The sequence below is a fragment of the Chenopodium album genome, chromosome 7 (assembly GCF_948465745.1).
Source record: "Chenopodium album chromosome 7, dcCheAlbu1.1, whole genome shotgun sequence".
In the NCBI taxonomy this organism is placed as follows: Eukaryota; Viridiplantae; Streptophyta; class Magnoliopsida; order Caryophyllales; family Amaranthaceae; genus Chenopodium; species Chenopodium album.
Window position 1 is genome coordinate 60,406,771 of NC_137840.1, and position 6,555 is coordinate 60,413,325.

At 34.0% G+C, this 6,555-nt stretch overlaps 1 long non-coding RNA gene across 2 annotated transcripts; it reads left to right on the plus strand.

Moving 5' to 3' along the window:
• Nucleotides 1-531: 531 nt before the first annotated feature.
• On the plus strand, nt 532-4,059 carry LOC145638006 (uncharacterized). Of its 2 annotated transcripts, XR_014114581.1 has the most exons (4): nt 532-790; nt 1,503-1,900; nt 2,078-2,132; nt 3,816-4,059. It is a non-coding gene; the product is annotated as an uncharacterized LOC145638006 (long non-coding RNA). The 2 variants fall into 2 exon arrangements; XR_014114582.1 differs by lacking the exon at nt 2,078-2,132 and having other exon boundaries at nt 533-790.
• The last annotated feature ends 2,496 nt before the right edge of the window (nt 4,060-6,555 follow it).

Consider the following 6,555-nt stretch of genomic DNA (forward strand, 5'->3'; position numbering starts at 1 on the left):
CTTACTATGGAGGAACTGTGACCTTTGGAGACAATATGAAAGGAGATATAATCGCCATTGGCAAAGTAGGAAGTTCAAGTTCCCATGCTATTGATAATGTATTTTTGGTCGAGGGTCTCAAACACAACTTGCTAAGCATTTCACAATTTCGTGATAGAGGAAACTCAGTAAGTTTTACTTCAAATAAATGTAGAATCATTCACAATGACACTGGGAACATTATTTTAGAAGGAACTCATAAAGAGAACACATATGTTGTTGATCTTAACGAAGTTCCTAATAGCAGTCTAACATGTCTCATTGTTATTGAAAATGATCCTTTATTATGGCAAAAAAGATTTGGTCATGCAAGCTTTACACTACTTGCACTACTACAAAATGCGTATTTTTTCGACGCTGTGGGCACGACACTGTATAAGGAGCGTTAGCTAAGTAAAATATTATCCGTGTTGTCTCGAAGCCATTTTAAGTCGGAAATTAATTTCGACAACAATAAGCGTCGAGAAAACCCTCACATGGGGACACGTGACATACTTTACCTAAACCACATCTTCATATTTGGTTCTCTTGAAAAATAAAACCGCCGCTTCTCAACAAGAAACCACTACTCTTATAAGTCTTATCATTCTAATCTTGATATCTTCTCTTTTTCTTTTTAAATCCTTCAAAAATGCATAGAAAATAATGGAGTTTGGTCTCGGATTTTTTTTTCCCTGGTGTATTACGATGCAGTGTTGTTCTTATTTATCGTCCTTCAATTTCGTTTCTTGTTCAGATCGATAATTCCGAGGTAATAATTTTTTCCTAATTTCGTTTTAGAATTTAGTATTTTGGATCTTTTTAAGTGTTATTATGTTGAGTAATGTTTTGGTAAGAGATGGATTCGACTCATGAAGAACAATTTTAGGGTTTTTTTTTGGAAAGAATTTACAGGTTTTTATCCTTTTACAAAATACAATTATGAAATTAATTGTTTTTAATTTTTAATTCATTTAGGATAGGTTGTTGATGATTACCCTCACTTCTCTGCTTCATAATTTATACAATTCTGCATCATAGTTAAATGAAATTATTAATCAAAGGTTTTGTATTTCAACTTTTATAGCAAACCCAAACACTTCTATGCTTCATAATATATACAAGTTCGTTGTTTCAATTAGCAATCTTTTTTTTTCCTGTAAATTCAGAATTTCTTTTTCTTTAACTTCTGAATTTTTAGACTTTTTCTCTAAGTTCTAACTTTATAGGATTTAACGAATGTCTTGGGTTGAGTGCTTGATAGTTATTAGAAGTTGGGACACTTGAAATTTGGAATGAAAATTGATGGGTCAAGTTATCAGTCACGCTAACAAGCTCCTCCATTCGGTGTTCAATATAGTAGTTCCACCGAAGACAATACTAAAAATATATCCTCTTAGAAGGACGTACGTAGCAAACATAGTAATCTGGAAGGATTTGCCTAATGCATCTGTTGTGGTAATGATTTTCGCTATGTGGTGTAGATTGTAGGTGAAAGTATGGCTATCTCTCATACCATGGTCCTTGGGCCCATGGTCAACTTTTCCCCTGTGGTTATAGTGGCTTCGGGGAGTGCTAGACTGCTGGTCATCATGACTTGGTGGGTTTGAGTAAAATAGAATAGACCCAATGGATAATATCAGGTATGAATTTGTCGTTGCCTACAATTTTTCCACCAATTGCCTTACTAATATTAAAGATTTCCGCCAAGTTTTATGTTTAAAGTCTATTTCATGCTCTCAATATAATATATATCTCAAGCCTAACCTTGTCTATCTCATAAATTTATAGATCTTTGGGGGTCATAAGTTTATTCATCAGGTTTATTATAGATCAGGCTGACCTCTCCATTTGTAGAATCAGAGTTTTTTTGTCACTTCAGGTTTTTATTCTTTCAGCTTTCAATTTGCATTAATTTTTCCCCTTCTTTTTGCAGTTTTGATTTTATTTATTGGTTATGAATTACATAGTATTAATTTTTAGTAATACTCCAACGAAAATGAGAGAGGGATCCTTCAAATCAAACTCCCTTTTAAGTTCTATTTAGTTTGGATTTCAGGACTGGTGAACCCAGAAGAGATTAAGCATGAATTAAACTATGCTATTGGCTTGAGGTTGATCTTCTCTGTACCTCTGTTTTTTTTTTTTTTTTTTTTTTAACATCTTAATTCCATCATTTTGATAGTTTTTTTTTTTTTTTTTGACAAACTAACTTCAATTTTCCCTAAAAAAACTAAGCTAAACAGAGTGAAGCTATGAGGTTGCAAAAGCAAATACTATAATTCTAATAAAGGGTTTGGTCTAGTTCAACTACTAATGCTTCTGATGGTTAGTTTTATGTATCTTCCATAGTTTAACCCGATTTTTTTCTGTGCAATTATATATTTCTTGATTAAAATATGACAGCTTGATGATTAGTTTTGGTTTATATGATATAATATGCTTGCTTACTTTAATTTATATTGTTCTTGATTTTCTTGGAAATAGGTCATCAGGAGTTTTGTTGGTTGTGCTACTTGATTTTTGCACTAACCTATGAGAGTTTTGCATGACCCTTTACTAGGACCACCATGTATTACCTTAGTTTCACCTCTTTGACATTATAATTGAGGAGAATTTCAGAGTCGCGATTGGGGTTTTAGATTCATTCATTAGTGCTTGATTTTGGGTACTATTGGTAATTAATTTGACATTTTCTTGTTCATAATTAATTCCTCCTCTAGCTCTATTCATCTAATATATATAGTGGTAAAATTATTAGCAATTCTTTTGGTTTCTTGCTTTCTTCCATTCATTAATCATTAGTATCATACTGATATATATTGGCTTTCTTAGTGGGATGATCTTTATCTGATTGTTGATACTCTAATAAAATGCTCTTACAATTCTGATTGTTGATACGTTTTGTCATTAATCATTAGTATCATTCTGATTGTTGATACTCTAATAAAATACTCTAATATAGTTTGCTTATTTTTTGTCATGCTTCAAGGAGGACTAGCAGCAAGCTAAAATAACTTAACGGTTTTATTAAGGCTTAATCTTTATCTGATTGTTGATACTCTAATAAAATGCTCTTGCAATTCTCTTACTCAGGAGTCAGGAGAGGACTTGAATATTTTCCTACTTCTAAACCAGGTATCACTCCACATGTTTACTTGGTTTCATTAGTAGTAGTAGTAGTAGTAGTAGTACTATATATATATATATATATATATATATATATATATATATATATATATATATATATATATATATATATAAGTGAATTAAAAGTAAAAGTTGGTTAGATGATAACAGAAGAAGGGGGGTGTGAAGGAATGGGTAAAGCAAATACTAAGAGTGCCTTGTTGGTTAGATGAATTTCAGATCTGAAGTTCAGAACTGAAAATCAAATTTAAAATCAGAGCTGAAATTCAAAATGCTTGTGTGTATGTGTGGGAAATTTAGAGCTTGTGTGTGTGTATAAGCGTCGATTATCCTTTTTATTAGCTTTATTGTTGTTTATCTTTACTAATATACTTGTTGAAACTCATTTAAATTGTTTTATCTTATGCTTTGATATTTATCATGGTATAATTATGGTGCTTTATTATACTTGGTTGATACAAAGACTTTTATTAGTTTCTATTGCGGACTAGTTCTTAATATGCTCTGAAAGTTGTAGTTTTCTCAGCATGTGTATGTTCTGGTTTAAATACATAGGTCTTTTTATTGTTGTATAAATATAGCATGTTGAATCTTGAGCCTATATTGTGTAATGTACTAATTTATACTTTGTATTTTTTTTTTTGAAGATTGGAAAAGGAAATGTAGGTGCAACAAGATAATAAGTCGGGACACTTGAGCATCAAAACAAGCGACTATATCATCTACAAGGCCATCATCTATCTATTTTGGTTTTTAGTCTTATATTAGAGATGTATTTATTTAGGGACAAGCTACTATAATATGCAACTTTTTTTTTTTTTTTTTACTTAATTGTGTTGATGTTTTCTTTTATAAATTTGGTAATTAACTACATACTCTTATTATTGTTGATTAATTATTGTTTTTTTTATCTAGTTATATAAAATATTTGTTTATTTTAATTTTAATGTTATTAATTTAATTTATTATGATAAATTTAAATAACTATAATGTATGTATGATGGTAATAATTTAATAAAAGGAAAAAAAAAAGCTTAAAAAAAAAGGAAAAATTGCTCCCATTAATCTGAACTTTGCCTCATCCGCCGAAAATAATCCCAACTTTCGTTTATTATCTATTGCACCCAACTTTGGGGGGTATTAATTTCTATTGCACCCAAATGACCTGCAACCGTTAAATCAGGTAAACATTTCTGATTTATTTTTTTTTGCACACGTGTCAACATGTAATTGGTTGAAAAAAAATAGGAAAAAAAAATTAAAAACATAATTAAAAAAAAAAACCCCAACAGCCACCCTTAGCTTCTCCTCCAGCCACCAGCACCACCATCACCAGCACCACTATCACCAGCACCACCATCACCGGCGCCGACCCCCTCTCCCGCGTATCGTTCCCTCCCTCTCCCGCAACCACCCTCCCCGAAACCCTCCCTTTCCCGCAACCACCCTCCCCACCCTCTCCCGCAACCACTCTCCCGCAAAACCACCCAAAACCCATCCCTTACCCTCGAAAACCCTAATCGGACTTCCCTAGCCATCGCTAGGGGTTCAGTCAGGGTTTTTCGAGGGTGGGGGATGGGTTTCCGGGGGTGGGCGGTGGAAATTAATTTTCGGGGTGGGTGATTTTCTGGGGTTTTCGTGGGTGGGGAAAGGGAAGGGGTGGGTTTCGAGGGAAGGGGAGGGGTTTCTGGGGGTGGGCGGTGGTTTCCGGCACCAGGGGAGGGTTTTTTCGGGGGTTGGGGTGTTTTCCGGCGGGTGGGGGTGGGGGTGTGGTGGCAGCCGCTGGGTATGGGTGGGTTTGTGGGGTTGTTATTATTTTTTTTTTGTTTTTCTGTTTTTTTTTTAAAAAAAAAAAAATTAAGCCAATCATACGCCGACACGTGGCTAGGTAACCTGCTACATTAGGTTAGATGACCTGTTGGGTGCAACGAAAATAAATACCCCTAAAGTTCGGTGCAATAGATAATAAACGAAAGTTGGGATTATTTTCGGCGGACGAGGCAAAGTTTAGATTAATGGGAGCAATTTTTCCAAAAAAAAAATTCTAGACGCTTTTTAATGTCTACATATTTTGCACATTTTCATATTTCAAGAATTTCCCGCCATACCTAGGCTGACATGAAAAAACGCAAGACAACAAAAAGCGTCGCTAAATTTGAGTATGTGGACATGTAAAAGCGTCGCTAAAAAATTACACCAATTTGGGATAATGCAAGAAATAAGTATTTTTCGACACTTCGTATATTAGTTAGGACACATAAAAGTGTCGATATTCTAGACGCTTTTTTGTGTCCCTCAAAATTCTCGACTCACGTATTCTTGACGCTTTTTAACAGCGTTGAGAAATATTTTTGCGACACTTTTTAGCGTCGAAAAAAGGCCTAAAAAGCGTCCAAAAAACACGCTTTTTGTAGTAGTGTTGATAAGCTTAGATCTAAGGAACTTGTGGAAGGTCTTCCTTGCGTCAAGTTCCTATATGACAAAGTTTGTGATGCTTGTGTTACAGGAAAAAAGACTCGAAGTTCCTTCAAATCCAAGAAAATGGTAAGCACCAAAAGACCTTTGGAACTTGTCCATATGGATCTATGTGGTCCTATGAGAATCAAAAGTAGAAGTGGTAAGAGATATGTAATGGTAATTGTTGATGATTTTTCAAGATTTACTTGGGTTTTCTTTCTTGTCAGCAAAGATAAAACATTTGATGAATTTGTAGCCTTTGTAAAGAGAGAACAGAGAAGAACAAGTAATCCAGTTATTCATCTTAGATTAGATCATGGCACAGAATTTGAAAATTCTAAATTTGATGAATTCTGTACTGAGCATGGTATGGATCACAACTTCTCTACTCCAAGAACTCCACAACAAAATGGAGTGGTGGAACGCAAGAATAGAAGTCTTGAAGATATGGCTAGAACAATGCTAATCTCAAGTGTTCTGCCAAGAAACTTCTGGGCGGAAGCAGTAAGTACAGCATGTTATATTCTCAACAGAGTATCTGTTACAGCCATCTCCAACAAAACTCCCTATGAGCTAATCAAAGGGAGAAAACCTAACATTTCTCACCTTAGATCTTTTGGTTGTAAATGCTTTGTTCATAATAATGGTAAAAGAAACTTAGGAAAGTTTGATGAAAGAAGTGATGAAGCTGTTTTCTTAGGATATGCCTCAAATAGTAAAGCTTATAGGGTTTATAATAAGAGAACAATGTGTGTTGAGAAATCTTTACATATTATATTCGATGAAACTGAACAATTGATTGATGTACAGGAAAGTGATGATGACTTTAGAATAGGACTTGTTCGCAAGATGGATCAAGATGAAGAGTTAACATCATTACAAAAGCAGCTGGAAGAAAATGAGGCAAATACAGAAGTAAATGAAGATCCT